This window comes from Arachis hypogaea, chromosome 13 (assembly GCF_003086295.3).
Source record: "Arachis hypogaea cultivar Tifrunner chromosome 13, arahy.Tifrunner.gnm2.J5K5, whole genome shotgun sequence".
NCBI lineage: Eukaryota > Viridiplantae > Streptophyta > Magnoliopsida > Fabales > Fabaceae > Arachis > Arachis hypogaea.
The window spans coordinates 117,292,118-117,300,382 of NC_092048.1; the positions used below are offsets into that span (position 1 = coordinate 117,292,118).

The 8,265-nt window shown below is 38.3% G+C and overlaps 1 non-coding gene across 1 annotated transcript; it reads right to left on the reverse strand.

Moving 5' to 3' along the window:
- Positions 1 to 4,390: 4,390 nt before the first annotated feature.
- LOC112739658 (small nucleolar RNA R71) lies at positions 4,391 to 4,498 on the reverse strand. Its single transcript, XR_003170592.1, has one exon. It is a non-coding gene; the product is annotated as a small nucleolar RNA R71 (small nucleolar RNA).
- Positions 4,499 to 8,265: the final 3,767 nt, after the last annotated feature.

Here is an 8,265-nt window from a genome sequence, read left to right on the forward strand (position 1 = left end):
CTTCTTTTGTATTCTATTGTACTCCTTGGGTATGAACCTTGCAGCTTTATAGTTTGCAATATCGGCAAACCATGGTGCTTCCTGAATGGCAAATAGATGCTCATCAGGGAACGTCTCAGAGATCTCAAGAGAGGGGAGGGACGTCCCTTTCACTGGCTCTATCCGGGACGGATGATCAGTGATGAGCGGATAATTTATACGCTTTTTGGCATTGTTTTTAGTATATTTTTAGTAGGATCTAGTTACTTTTAGGGATGTTTTCCTTAGTTTTTATGTTAAATTCACATTTCTGGACTTTACTATGAGTTTGTGTGTTTTTTTGTGATTTCAGGTATTTTCTGGCTGAAATTGAGGGACTTGAGCAGAAATCAGATTCAGAGGTTGAAAAAGGACTGCTGATGCTGTTGGATTCTGACCTCCCTGCACTCAAAGTGGATTTTCTGGAGCTACAGAACTCAAAATGGCGCGCTTCCAATTGCGTTGGAAAGTAGACATCCAGGGCTTTCCATAAATATATAATAGTCCATACTTTGGCCAAGAATTGACGACGTAAACTGGCGTTCAACGCCAGCCTTCTACCCAAATCTGGCGTCCAGCGCCAGAAAAGGAGCCAAAACCAGAGTTGAACGCCCAAACTGGCACAAAAGCTGGCGTTCAACTCCAGAAAGGACCTCTACACGTGTAACACTCAAGCCCAAGCCCAAACACACACCAAGTGGGCTCCAGAAGTGGATTTGTACATCAATTACTTACTCATGTAAACCCTAGTGACTAGTTTATTATAAATAGGACCTTTTACTATTGTATTTGGCATCCTGGATTGTATTTTGATCCTGTGATCTCGTTTAGGGGGCTGGCCACACGGCCATGCCTGGACCTTCACTTATGTATTTTCAACGGTAGAGTTTCTACACTCCATAGATTAAGGTGTGGAGCTCTGCTGTTCCTCAAAGATTAATGCAAAGTACTACTGTTTTCTATTCAATTCTTCTTATTTTGCTTCTAAGATATCCATTCGCACCCAAGAACGTGATGAAGGTGATGATTATGTGTGACGCTCATCATCATTCTCCCTTATGAACGCGTTCCTGACAAACACTTCTGTTCTACATGAATTAAGCTAGAATGAGTATCTCTTAGATCTCCTAACCAGAATCTTCGTGGCGTAAGCTAGAATGATGGCGGCATGCAAGAGAATCCGGAAAGTCTAAACCTTGTCTGTGGTATTCCGAGTAGGATTCAATGATTGAATGACTGTGACGAGCTCTTAACTCGCGATTGCAGGGCGTTAGTGACAGACGCAAAAGGATAGTAAATCCTATTCCAGCATGATCGAGAACCGACAGATGAATAGCCGTGCCGTGACAGGGTGCGTGAGCATATTATTCACTGAGAGGATAAGATGAAGCCATTGACAAGGGTGATGCCTCCAGACGATTAGCCGTGCCGTGACAGGGCATTGGATCATTTTCCCGAGAGATGACCGAAAGTAGCCATTGACAGTGGTGATGTATCACATAAAGCCAGCCATGGAAAGGAGTAAGACTGATTGGATGAAGATAGCAGGAAAGCAGAGGTTCAGAGGAACGAAAAGCATCTCCATTCGCTTATCTGAAATTCCTGCCAATGATTTACATAAGTATCTCTATCCCTTTTATTGTTTATTTTAATCTAATAAAGTATCATGTTTAAATCCGCCTGACTGAGATTTGCAAGGTGACCATAGCTTGCTTCAAGCCAACAATCTCTGTGGGATCGACCCTTACTCACGTAAGGTTTATTACTTGGACGACCCAGTACACTTGCTGGTTAGTTGAACGGAGTTGTGTCCACACATAGTAAAGAGCCATAATAATGATTCCATACAATAACAAAGAGTACTACATTAATGTGATCACAATTTCGTGCACCAAGTTTTTGGCGCCGTTGCCGGGGATTGTTTGAGTTTGGACAACTGACGGCTCATCTTGTTGCTCAGATTGGGTAATTTTCTTTTCGTTTTCTTTTCAAAAATTTTTCAAAAATATTTTTCAAAAATTTCTCTTTTGTTTTCGAAAAAAATAAAAATGTTTTCAAAATTTTTTTTTTTTCAAAATTTTTAAGAATGAATTCTAGTGTTTCATGATGATTTGTTGAATCCTGGCTGGCTGTAAGCCATGTCTAATCTTTTGGATTGGGGTTTCAACTTACCATCACAAAAGAAGAGATTCTCACACACTTAGTTATTCTATACTTGAAAAGTATCCATATCTGCTGAAGCTTGGCTGGCCATTGGCCATGTCTAGTGTTTTGGACTGGAGCTTTCTTTGAAAGCTTGGCTGGCTAGTGAGCCATGTCTAATTCCTGGACTGAAGCTTTAGACTAACATGGCAAGATTCCTGGAATTCATATTAAAAATTTTGGAATCCTTATTTTTTTCTTTTAAATTTTCGAAAAATATAAATAAAAATCCAAAAAAAATTAGAAAATCACAAAAATAAAAAATATTTTCTGTTTCTTGTTTGAGTCTTGAGTCATGTTATAAGTTTGGTGTCAATTGCATATGCATCTTGCATTTTTCGAAAATTTCATGCATTCATAGTGTTCTTCATGATCTTCAAGTTGTTCTTGGTAAGTCTTCTTGTTTGATCTTGATGATTTTTTGTTTTGTGTCTTTTTGTGTTTTTCATATGCATTCTTGAATTCTTAGTGTCTAAGCATTAAAGAATTCTAAGTTTGGTGTCTTGTATGTTTTCTTTGCATTAAAAATTTTTCAAAAATATGTTCTTGATGTTCATCATGATCTTCATAGTGTTTTTGGTGTTCATCTTGACATTCATAGCATTCTTGCATGCATTCATTGTTTTGATCTAAAAATTTCATGCATTGCATAATTTTCATGTTTTTCATAAAAATTTCAAAAATCAAAAAAATATCTTTCCCTTTTTCTCTCATCAAATTCGAAAATTGAGTTGACTTTTTCAAAAATTTTTAAAATCAAGTTGTTTCTTATGAGTCAAATCAAATTTTCAAATTTGAAAATCTTATCTTTTTCAAAATCTTTTTCAAAAATCAAATCTTTTTCAAAATTCTTAGTTATTTTCGAAAATTCCAAAAATATCTTTCAAAAATCTTTTTCTCATTTTAAATTATAATTTTCGAAAATAACTTAAACAATTAATGTTTTGGTTCAAAAATTTGAAGTTTGTTACTTGCTTGTTAAGAAAAATTCAAACTTTAAGTTCTAGAATCATATCTTGTGATTTCTTGTGAATCAAGTCATTAATTGTGATTTTAAAAATCAAATCTTTTTCAAAAACTAATTTCTATCATATCTTTTCAAAAAATATCTTCTTATCTTATCTTTTTCAAAAACATCTTTTCAAAATATCTTTTCTAACTTCCTAACTTCTTATCTTTTCAAAATTTGTTTCAACTAACTAACTAACTTTTTGTTTGTTTCTTAACTTTTTCAAAACTACCTAACTAACTCTCTCTCTCTAATTTTCGAAAATATCTCCCCTCTTTTCAAAAATTTCTTTTTAATTAACTAATTATTTTTATTTTTTATTTTTTATTGTTGATTTCAAAAATTTTTCGAAAAAATACTAACAAATTTTCAAAAACCAATTTTCAAAAATCACTAACTCCTTTTTCAAAATAATTTTCGAAAATTATCCCTCCCCCATCTCATTCTATTTATTCATTCATATCCTAACATCTCATTTCACCTCCTTCCATCCTCACAGTTGTGTTTCTTCCATTATATTACATTCTTTGTCTCCCCCTCTTCTTCCACTCACACAGGGATCCCTATACTGTGGTATAAAGGATCTCTATTATTATCATTATTTTTCTGGCCATTCTTCCTTGTCATATGAGCAGGAGCAAGGATAAGAACATTCTTGTGGAAGCAGATCCAGAACCTGAAAGGACTCTGAAAAAAAAATTAAGAGAAGCTAAAATACAACAATCCAGAGATAACCTTTCAGAAATTTTCGAACAGGCAGAGGAGATGGCAGCCGAAAATAATAATAATGTAAGGAAGATGCTTGGTGACTTTACTGCACCTAATTCCAATTTACATGGAAGAAGCATCTCCATTCCTGCCATTGGAGCAAACAACTTTGAGCTTAAACCTCAGTTAGTTTCTCTAATGCAGCAGAACTGCAAGTTTCATGGACTTCCATCTGAAGATCCTTTTCAGTTCTTAACTGAATTCTTGCAGATATGTGATACTGTTAAGACTAATGGAGTAGATCCTGAAGTCTACAGGCTCATGCTTTTCCCTTTTGCTGTAAGAGACAGAGCTAGATTATGGTTGGATTCTCAACCTAAAGACAGCCTGAACTCTTGGGATAAGCTGGTCACGGCTTTCTTAGCCAAGTACTTTCCTCCTCAAAAGCTGAGCAAGCTTAGAGCTGATGTTCAAACCTTCAGATAGAAAGAAGGTGAATCCCTCTATGAAGCTTGGGAAAGATACAAACAGTTGACCAAAAAGTGTCCTTCCGACATGCTTTCAGAATGGACCATCCTGGATATATTCTATGATGGTCTGTCTGAGCTATCAAAGATGTCACTGGACACTTCTGCAGGTGGATCCATTCACCTAAAGAAAACGCCTGCAGAAGCTCAAGAACTCATTGACATGGTTGCTAATAACCAGTTCATGTACACTTCTGAAAGGAATCCTGTGAATAATGGGACGCCTATGAAGAAGGGAGTTCTTGAAGTTGATACTCTGAATGCCATATTGGCTCAGAATAAAATATTGACTCAGCAAGTCAATATGATCTCTCAGAGTCTGAATGGAATGCAAGCTGCATCCAACAGTACTCAAGAGGCATCTTCTGAAGAAGAAGCCTATGATCCTGAGAACCCTGCAATAGCAGAGGTAAATTACTTAGGTGAACCTTATGGAAACACCTATAACTCAACATGGAGAAATCATCCAAATTTCTCATGGAAGGATCAAAAGCCCCAACAAGGCTTTAATAATGGTGGAAGAAACAGGTTTAGCAATAGCAAGCCTTTTCCATCATCAACTCAGCAACAGACAGAGAACTCTGAACAAAATGCTTCTAATTTAGCAAATCTAGTCTCTAATCTATCCAAGGCCACTGTAAGTTTCATGAATGAAACAAGATCTTCCATTAGAAATCTGGAAGCACAAGTGGGCCAGCTGAGTAAAAGGATCACTGAAATCCCTCCTAGTACTCTCCCAAGCAATACAGAAGAGAACCCAAAAGGAGAGTGCAAGGCCATTGACATAAGCGCCATGGCCGAACCTCTGAGGAGAGGAGAGGACGTGAATCCCAAGGAGGAAGACCTCCTGGGATGTCCAGTGATCAATAAGGAGCTTCCCTCTGAGGAACCAAAGGACTCTGGGGCTCAGCTAGAGACCATAGAGATTCCATTGAACCTCCTTATGCCCTTCATGAGCTCTGATGAGTATTCCTCTTCTGAAGAGAATGAGGATGTTACTGAAGAGCAAACTGCCAAGTTTCTTGGCGCAATCATGAAGCTGAATGCCAAATTGTTTGGCATTGATACTTGGGAAGTTGAACCTCCCTTGTTCATCAATGAACTAAGTGATCAACTGACATTGCTTCAGAAGAGACAGGATCCTGGAAAGTTCATAATCCCTTGTACCATAGGCACCATGATCTTTAAGGCTCTGTGTGACCTTGGTTCAGGGATAAACCTCATGCCCTTCTCTGTAATAGAGAAACTGGGAATCTATGGGGTGCAAGCTGCTAAAATCTCATTAGAGATGGCAGACAGCTCAAGAAAACAGGCATATGGACAAGTAGAGGACGTTTTAGTAAAGGTTGAGGGCCTTTACATCCCTGCTGATTTCATAGTCCTGGATACTGGAAAGGAAGAGGATGAATCCATCATCCTAGGAAGACCTTTCCTGGCCACAGAAAGAGCTGTGATTGTTGTTGACAGAGGTGAAATATTCCTTCAATGGAATGAGAACTCCCTTGTATTCAAAACTCAAGGATCTCCCTCTGCAACCATGGAGAGGAAGCAGCAAAAGCTTCCCTCCAAGCAGAGTCAACCAGAGCCCCCACAGTCAAACTCTAAGTTTGGTGTTAGGAGGCCACAACCAAACTCTAAGTTTGGTGTTGAACTCCCATATCCAAACTCTAAGTTTGGTGTTGGAGAGTCTCAACAAAGCTCTGCACATCTGTGAGGCTCCATGAGAGCCCACTGTCAAGCTATTGACACTAAAGAAGCGCTTGTTGGGAGGCAACCCAATGTTTATCCAATTCTTATTTTTATTGTTTTTCATGTTTTCTTAGGTTCATGATCATGTGGAGTCGCAAAATAAATATAAAAATTGAAAACGGAATCAAAAACAGCAGAAGAAAAATCACACCCTGGAGGAGCATCTGTCTGGCGTTCAAACGCCAGAACAGAGCATAGTTCTGGCGCTGAACGCCCAGAATGGGAGCATCCTGGCGCTGAACGCCCAGAACAAGCATGGTTCTGGCGTTCAACGCCAGAAATGGCAGCAAAGGGGCGTTGAACGCCCAAAATGGGCACCAACCTGGCGCTGAACGCCCAGAGTTGTGTGCAAGGGCATTTTACATGCCTAAATTGGTGCAGGGATGTAAATGCCTTGACACCTCAGGATCTGTGGACCCCACAGGATCATCCCAGGATCTGTGGACCCCACAAGATCCCCACCTACCTCATCATCTCTCTTCCCATTCATGATCATCCCTTCTGTTTTCCATTTACCACTCACATCCATACAACCACTACCTTCAAAATTCAACATCTCTTTCCCACCCAATCCCACCCATATGGCCGAATACACATCTCCCTCCATCTCCTCCATATCTTCTTCTTATTCTTCTATTCTTTCTTCTTTTGCTCGAGGGCGAGCAACATTCTAAGTTTGGTGTGGTAAAAGCATAGCTTTTTTGTTTTTTTTCCATAACCATTGATGGCACCTAAGGCCAGAGAAGCCTCTAGAAAGAGGAAAGGGAAGACAAAAGCTTCCATCAAGGGTCTATAGCTTAGTGGTAGAACATTTGACTGCAAATCAAGAGATCCCTGAGATACCTCAGGGGATACATTTTCTTCCACACAATTATTGGAAGCAACTAAGGGTGGAACATCAAGAGCACTCCTTCATCCTTCATGAAATCAGAGAAGATCTAAAAGCAATAAAGGAGGAGCAGCAAAGACAAGGAAGAGACATAAAAGAGCTCAAGGACATCACTAAGGTGGACTCATTCCTTGTTCTTACTTTCTCTGTTTTTTTCGTTTTATATGTTATGTGCTTATCCATGTTTGTGTCTTCATTACATGATCATTAGTAGTTAGTAACTTTGTCTTAAAGTTATGAATGTCCTATGAATCCATCACCTCTCTTAAATAAAAACTGTTTTAATTCAAAAGAACAAGAAGTACATGAGTTTCGAATTTATCCTTGAACTTAACTTAATTATATTGATGTGGTGACAATGCTTCTTGTTTTCTGAATGTATGCTTGAACAGTGCATATGTCTTTTGAAGTTGTTGTTTAAGAATGTTAAATATGTTGGCTCTTGAAAGAATGATGACTAGGAGACATGTTATTTGATAATCTGAAAAATCATAAAAATGATTCTTGAAGCAAGAAAAAGCAGCAAAGAACAAAGCTTGCAAAAAAAAAAAAAAAATATAGGGCGAAAAAAAAATAGAAAAAAAATAGAAAGAAAAAGAAAAAGCAAGCAGAAAAAGGCAATAACCCTTAAAATCAAAAGGCAAGGGCAAATAAAAAGGATCCCAAGGCTTTGAGCATCAGTGGATAGGAGGGCCTAAAGGAATAAAATCCTGGTCTAAGCGGCTAAACCAAGCTGTCCCTAACCATGTGCTTGTGGCGTGTAGGTGTCAAGTGAAAACTTGAGACTGAGCGGTTAAAGTCAAGGTCCAAAGCAAAAGAAGAGTGTGCTTAAGAACCCTGGACACCTCTAATTGGGGACTTTAGCAAAGCTGAGTCACAATCTGAAAAGGTTCACCCAATTATGTGTCTGTGGCATTTATGTATCCGGTAGTAATACTGGAAAACAAAGTGCTTAGGGCCACGGCCAAGACTCATAAAGAAGCTGTGTTCAAGAATCATCATACTAAACTAGGAGAGTCAATAACACTATTCGAAATCTGAAGTTCCTATAGATGCCAATCATTCTAAACTTCAATGGATAAAGTGAGATGCCAAAACTATTCAAGAGGCAAAAAGCTATAAGTCCCGCTCATATGATTGAAGCTCTGTTTCATTGATAGTTT